This window comes from Trichosurus vulpecula, chromosome 5 (assembly GCF_011100635.1).
Source record: "Trichosurus vulpecula isolate mTriVul1 chromosome 5, mTriVul1.pri, whole genome shotgun sequence".
Classification (NCBI taxonomy): domain Eukaryota; kingdom Metazoa; phylum Chordata; class Mammalia; order Diprotodontia; family Phalangeridae; genus Trichosurus; species Trichosurus vulpecula.
This window is the reverse complement of record NC_050577.1, coordinates 250,283,887-250,291,710: the sequence shown is the minus strand read 5'-3', so window position 1 is coordinate 250,291,710 and position 7,824 is coordinate 250,283,887.

Below are 7,824 nucleotides of genomic sequence, written 5' to 3'. Positions count from 1 at the left end.
GAGGCTTCTTATCAATCCATGAGGCACTGTTGAGCACTTACTGCCAGGTGCTAGGCATGATGCCCAGGCACTAGAGATATTTAAAAAAAAAAAAAAGGAAACCATTCCTGCTGTCAAAAATCTTATATTCCACTGGGGAAAACAATGTGTTTTTCAGTTGTGTCTGACTCTTTGTGACCCCATTTCGGGTTTTCTTGGCAAAGGTACTGGACTTGTTTGCCATTTCCTTCTCCAGCTCATTTTACAGATGAGGAAACTGAGGCAAACAGGGTTAAGTGACTTGCTCAGGGTCACACAGCTACTAAGTGCCTGAGGCCATATTTGAACTCAGGAAGAGGAGTCTTCCTGACTCCTGGCCCTGCACTCTATCCACTGTGCCACTAAGTGGCCCCTGTATATTGTATACCTGATCTTTTCTATTGCTCAACCCCCTTCTTACATATTACCACTGCCCCAAGGCAACATGTGCACAAATACATACAAAATATTAAATACAAGGCAAGTTTTGGAAGGAGAGGTCACCCAAAAGCTGGTCACAGGAAGGACTTCATGTAAAAGGTAGAGCTTGAGCTAAATTGTGAGGGGGAAAAGGGGAAGAGAGGTGGGATTCTAGGCATGGAATTCTGTCACTGTCAGGGCAGGCCCCTGAAAGAGGGTGTTATATGAGAAACCAAAAGAGGTCCAGCTTGGCTAGACTATTGTACAGGAAGGGGAGTGATATAACAAGGCTGGAAAGAAGGTTGGAGCCAGGTTGTTGAGAGCTTTAAAAGCCAAAAAAAATGTATATTTCCTCCTTTGGCAGAGTCACTGTATATTGAGTAGGGGAGTGATGCAATCAGACCTTTTTTAAATTAAATTACTTTGGTAACTGTGTAAGATAGATTAAGGTGGGAGAGATGAGGAAAAGAGATCAATGGGAAAGCTATTGAAGTAGTCTCAGTGTCTCATGAGTGGGGTGGGAGAGATGTTGAGGTAGAAACTGAGATTGAGCAATGGATGGGGTATCCAGGGTGAAGGAAGAAGGAAAAGTAAAAGATACAGCAAGCCTGGAAGGATAGGAGTACCTGGAAGGATGAGTTTGGAGAGAAAGACATTGGACAGACCCATGAGTCTACTGGTGCTTTTGCAAACCAGAGTTCAACTACAAATGACATTCCTTGATTTTTCCAGCCCATCTGTGAATCCCTTTAAGGTCAACGTAACATGCCACCTTCTGTTCTTACCTGTTTTCTAAACTTCCATTATATACACTGACGTTGCAAGCTTTCTCCTTGTGTGTGTGTAGATCCTTTTTCAGCATTCTGTTCCATACATGCACAGTATAAAATGAAATGAAAGCTTGGTAGATTCAGGTTTTTATTAAACTACAGACTTCACCGTCTTAATGCTCATCTTCAAAGTGCTGCATTTTTTAAAATTAGTGACTCATACATAAGTGCTTCTTACACCTTCAGGGGTTAAATAATTGTAGTAACGTTTTAGATTGTATTAAATACAAACACCAGGTGGCATTAGAACAAAACAGACTAAACTCTTGCTAGCTTATTTTTAATAATTAGATTATGAAAGTATTAGCTTCTATGTAATCAGATATTTCAAATATGTAGTTCAACTAAAATTTCCCCTAAAGTCACAGGATATTTAAAAACTGAAAGATTCTTTTTAAAATGCCCTGTTAGTCAGCATTTTGTCATTTTGCATTCCACTCATGATGGGAAAGTATATGACAATGGAAGTAAAGTATGACCCACTGAGTGTTGTACTAAAAACTGATCAGATGCAAACATTTTCCCTGATGTTATTGGTATGACTTGGTACCATTTAGTGGCAGAAACCTTTCCAACACACGTGAGGGACTTTGGGGGATATTACCCTATCACAGTCAAATATGCAGTCCCTTATAGAAGAAAAAAGCCACTGTGGTTGCCCTCTGGAAAAGAAAAAGATGAACGAACACCAAAGTCCCACTGAGGAAAGTTGCAGAGTATCGGCTGCACCACCCGCTGAATTCACTGCAGAACAGCAGTGAAAGTATCTCCCTCGACTTTTTTTTTTAATCCAATTTTATTTTCAGTTCTGAATTATCTTGCTCTCCCCTCTCCTTCCCCTATCTATTGAGGAGGTAAGAAAAACAAACCCATTACAAATATGTATAGTCATGCAATTAGCCATGCCCCACCACCACACCCAATTTTTGTTTGTTTAAGAAAAGAACGTGTGCTTCGATCTGCACTTGGGTCCATTAGCTCCCTCCTTCTGGAGGATAGCATGATTCATCATGAGTCCTTTGGAATTATGGTTGGTCTTTATGTTGATCAGAGATGCTGAGGTAAAGCTGATTACCTTTACCATATTGCTGTCATCATCTAGATTGTTCTGGTTCTTCTCACTTCACTTTGCATGCAATTCATATAGGTCTTCCCAGGTTTTTTTGAAACCAACCCCTTCATCCATCCTTCATTATTTCTCACAGCACGTGTTCCAACACATTTATATATCATAACTTGTTCGGCCATTCCCCAAGTGATGAGCATCCCCTCGGTTTCTAATTCTAAGCTGCTACAAAAGGAGTTGTCTCATTTCACACTTTGCCAACCAAATGTGCTGTTGAATCTGAGGCCTCGGTGTTGATGTAACCAAGCCAGACCTCTGCTGAAAGTTCTTAAAGATGACATTAGAAGAGGGGAAAGGGAATAAACATTTATGTAGCACCTGCTATATGCCAGACACTGTGCTGAGTATTTTTATAAATATTTCATTTGAGCCTTAGAATAACCCTGTGAGGTAGATGCTACTATTATCCCTACTTTTCATTTGAGGAAACAGGCAAACAGTAGTTAAGTGTCTTGCCCAGGGTCACACAACTAGTAAGTAAGGACCAGCACTCTATCCTCTGCACCACCAGCACTGAGGATCGGGTCACCCTCTACAGTAAAAGGGAAGGTAAGAGAGTGGGAGAGGGTTTGGGGGAAAAGATAATGAGTTCTGTTTTAGACATAGTGAGTTTAAGATGTCTACTAGAAATCCAGCTCAAGATGTCTGAAAGGCAGTTGGAGAAGTGAGATTAGAGGTCAGCGAGTGGAACGGGAAAGGTAGATTCAAGAATTATCAGCATAGAAATGGTAATAAAATCCATGGACTTTGATGAGATCACCAAGTGAAGTAAGTCAGAAGAGAAGGGAAGAAGGCAACAGACATACCTTGAGGAACACCTACAGTTACAAGGCATGATTTATATGAAGATCCCAAAGAAGACTGAAAAGGAGTGGTCAGGAAGAAGAAGGGAGTGAAAGTTACTTTCCCCTAATCTGTTGACTAGATGTGTTAGGTCTCACCTTTCTAAAAGACTATAGCTTAACTTTGGGGCTCTAAGCTAAAAGAGAAATGGCAAAGCCCACTTACGGGAAAAGAGCATTACCTCAACTGAGAACTCCACAGGATAGCCAGCAGGTGGCAGCAAAGAACAGCCCAAGAAAAAAAGAAGGCGGGAGTAGCAGAGGCGTAGCAGAATGAAACAAGCAAAACCTGCTGGGCAACTGGCCCAGCAGAGAGAAGACCCAGAGAGAGCATCCTGATGTATTATAATAAGCCTGGCCCCAAGAGAGTGGGGCAGAGCAAGTCATATTATATTAAATTTATTTATAATTTCTCTGTCCTAGTACATGGTATATTTTTGAAAAGGTGCCATGTGGTGCTGAAATGTATGAATATTCTTTAATTCAGAAGATATAAGTCTTTCAGATCTACCTTCTCCAGAAGTTTGGAGGGGTTTTTTTTAATTGTTATTTATCTTTCTGGATAGATTATGCTAGCTCTGAAAAAAGAACATTAAAGTCTCCTGTAATTATTAAATTATAATATTATATTACTTATTATCTTTGTCTTTTTGTGGTTCATTTAACTTAACCTAAAAAACCATATCACCTACAGGGTGATGGCTTTCGACTAGATGTCTTATTGCCAATGCAGATATCAGTGTGAGATTATTTTCCCCCTAGATAGCAAATGGAGTTTTAACCTAGAGTAATAGTCCAATTGATTTTATATTCAAATTATTAAGCCTGTGTCTTAGGACATTAAGAAAGAAAGGTTAGGTTTCTCATTCGTGAACTAATGTGTTTCGTGTGGTGCTTGTTAGCTTAAAGAGGAACCCGATTTAGTTTTTTAAGGAATTTTTTTTTCTTATCACGCTACAGAATAATGAGCTAAGTTCTAAACGTTGCTTGGAGTGCCAAAAATCATCTCCATTTCCTCATGCAAATTGTGGTATACATATAATCGAATATTACTGTACTGGAAAAATGATGGATATATGAATACACAAAATCATCGAAGACTTGTATGAATGGAGGCCGAGTGAAGTAAACAAAACCAGCAAGGCATATATGACTACAGCAATATAAATTAAAAAAAACAATCAAAATACAATGCTACAGAATTATAATAACCAACCTTGGCCCCAAAGAAAGTACATGATACTTCCCCCTGTTTCCTTATAGAGGTAAGAGATTATCAGTAGAGAACATTGAATGGAATCTCTGTCTTTTTTTGATACTTTGTTTAGTTTTGCTGAACTCTACTACTCTATTACACAAAAATTGATAAGACATGGACCTCCGGGAGAGAGAGAGCACTTAGTAGTATACAGAGTGGTTATCCCATGCCTTTCTGTAAAGCTTTAGCAAAGAAAGGAAGACGCTTTAAGCTACTAATTAAGGCTTACTAATTCTACAAACCCAGCAGATATTACTCTTTTTACAATCTCAGACCTTTTAAATATAGTCATGTTTAGACCAGGATGTTTCCTAGGAATCGGGTATAGGACTGGCCTCAAGGCCTCTATTTTTTCAACAGAAGGTCTGAGAAACAGATTTGTTAGAGAAAATATATTCTTTCTCTAAGCTAGTTTTCTTTTTTTAAATAAAGTGTGGTAATTTATTTATTTAACTGAAAAAAAAAACCACTGTTTTTTGTAAACTCCTTTATCCACACTCTATACTTTGTAATAATGCCTCTGATGCTAGACACTTACTGAAACTGTTAGAGAAATACTGATCAAAGTGTACACTGAAAGAATACTATAATGTGTACCACATAAGATAACGTTCTTTAGTGTTGTCCAGGAATGCCTGGCCTGCTAATTCTAGGATACAGAATGCAGGGGAATAAATAGCCCTGGATTTAATCAATGAGCCTTCTGGCCAATGAAAGAGGCTTATGGATGAGAAATGGGGGTGGGTATAGTAGGAGTAGAGAAGTATGTCCCCCTTCCCCCATGCAAGTTCTTAAAAGAGATTATCCTTAAGACTTGGTTGGCTCATGGTAGTAAAAGCTGTTAGCATCACTTGCTGGTTCCCTGAGTACAGGTTATTTTGGATTCAAGTGGTCTTCTGTGAGTACACACTCTTAAAGCTATAACTCACAAGCCCTCACCAATGTACTTCCCATTAACAATCAGCCAGTAGATGAAATTAGCTTTTAGCAAAGGTATTTATTAAGATGGCATAGTAAGAACCGTAGCTATAGAACTTTACCTTCACAAACCTGGTTTATGGGAAAAGTGAAGTGTACTCATGCTTAAGAGTGCAATGATAGTAATGAACACAACTTAAAACACGTCAGCAAGGCAATTCACAACTCTAGTATTGCAGGTTCTGAAGTCAGTCTCCTTCTCAGGATGCCTCTCAGCTGATTCCTGCTGTGTAGAGCTTCCGTGCTGAACTTGCTTCTCAATAGAGCTAACCATTTCTAGGACAGATCACTCTGTTGAACTCCTTGGATTTACTCCTCACTAGACAACTGTCATCTCTTTCCAGCTTCAGACTCAGTTGCATCTCTAACTAGTCCATCTGAAAGAGACTAGATAAGCAGGTATCAGAAACAATTCAACTCTATAACCTGGTGTTGGATCAATTCGAAGAACTCATTTGACAAAATTGTTGGTTGCAAGACCAACATTTTACCATCATATACCATAATAAGTTCAAAAATGATATGTGACTTTCATTTAAAAGGTCATCACACAAAAAGAATTAGAAGAGAACAGGATTGGGTACCCTTAACAACTATGTCTTGGAAAAAAATTCTAAACCAACAAGAATAAAAGATACCAAATTGAAGAGAGCAATTACCTTAAATTGAAATGTTTTCCCATGAACACAATCAACATGGCAGAGATAAGAAGGGAAATTATCAATTGGGCTAACATCTTTGCATCAGCAAATATTTCTGATAGCTGAGAAATATAGGAAATTAACACAAATACATAATAATGACAAGCCATTCCCCAATAGATATGGTGGTCAAACAATATAAACAGGCAGTTCTAAAATCAAGAAATCCAAGCTGTCAACAGTCATTAAAAAGAAAAAGAACTAAATCACTAAGAACTAGAGAAATGCAAATTAAAACAACTCTGAGATTCTACTTCACTCTTCTCACATTGGCAAAGATGGCAAAAAAATAAAATTACAATTGTAAAGGGACTTCAAGACATGGGGTACATTAATATGCTTGTTGGTGGAGCTGTTAAGTGGTCCAGACATTCTGGAAAACCAAATTGACTTTATGGTTCCAAAACTCATTGTACCCAAGAAAGTCACTAAATTGTGCATATTCTTTGACCTTGCAATACCAGTCCTAGGCCTATACTCCCAAGAAGTGAAAGGAAGAGAAGGCCCCATGTGTACAAAATATTTATAGCAACTCTCTTTGTTGTATCAAGAAATTAGAAACAAAGGAGGAGCCCATCAACTGGGAAATGGCCAAACAAACTATGACATGTGGATGTAATTATGGAATATTATTACTCTAAGAATTTATGAAAGAGATGGTTTTAGAGAAACCTGGAAAGATTTGTATGAACTGTCACAAGTGAGAATAAGAACCACATTGTAAAGACAAGCATCTTTGAAAGTCTTAAGAATGCAATGACTGATCACCTCCCCAGAGGAGTAATGAAGTTTGCTACTTACCTCCTGACAGAGAGCTAGCTCAAAGGACATAATGAGATATACATTTTTGAACATAGCCAATGTGTGGATTTGTTTTGACTATATATATTTGTTACAAGGGCTTTGTTTTTCTTTCCCCTCCCCCTGTGGAGGGGGGAGGGGAAGAATCCAATGATGATGTCACCAAAACATAACAAAGAAAAGAAAGAAGAGTTATTGAAGTATTTTTAAATACAGAGAATAGAAGGAAGTTAAGAAGCAGAGCTACTTTATCAGTCACTAAGTAAATACTTATTAAACACCTACCATGTTCCAATCACTGTTCTAAGAGCTGGGGATACAAAGGAAGGCAGAAGAAATCAGTTTCTGCCCTCAAGGAGCTCCCAGTTTAATGGGGGAGACAACATGCAAACGGCTATGGACAAACAAGCTATATATAAAATAAATGGAAATAATCAACAGAGGGAAGGCACTAGAATTAAGAAGGATAGGGAAAGGCTTCCTGTAGACAATTTCAGCTGGGACTTGATGGAAGTAATGTGGAATTTATTACATAACTTTTATAAAAGGACAAGCTGCAAGTAATAGAGATTTATAGTTTCATGTATGATCCTCATTTTCTGTTCTCTTTTGTGAATAATATGCAAATGTTTGGTGTTTTGGTACTGTTAAAATTCACAATAAAATTAAAATTAAAAGATATATATTTAAGTTACCCCATACTATTTCTCTTTAATTCTGAGTCAGCAATAGAAAAGGGAATAAGTGAAGAAAAAAAATACATCTCCATCTACATTCAAATGCCTCCTTTATACTTGCCTGCCTGTACTTATTATCTCTTTTTTTTTTTTTGAAGGGCGGAAGACAGGGC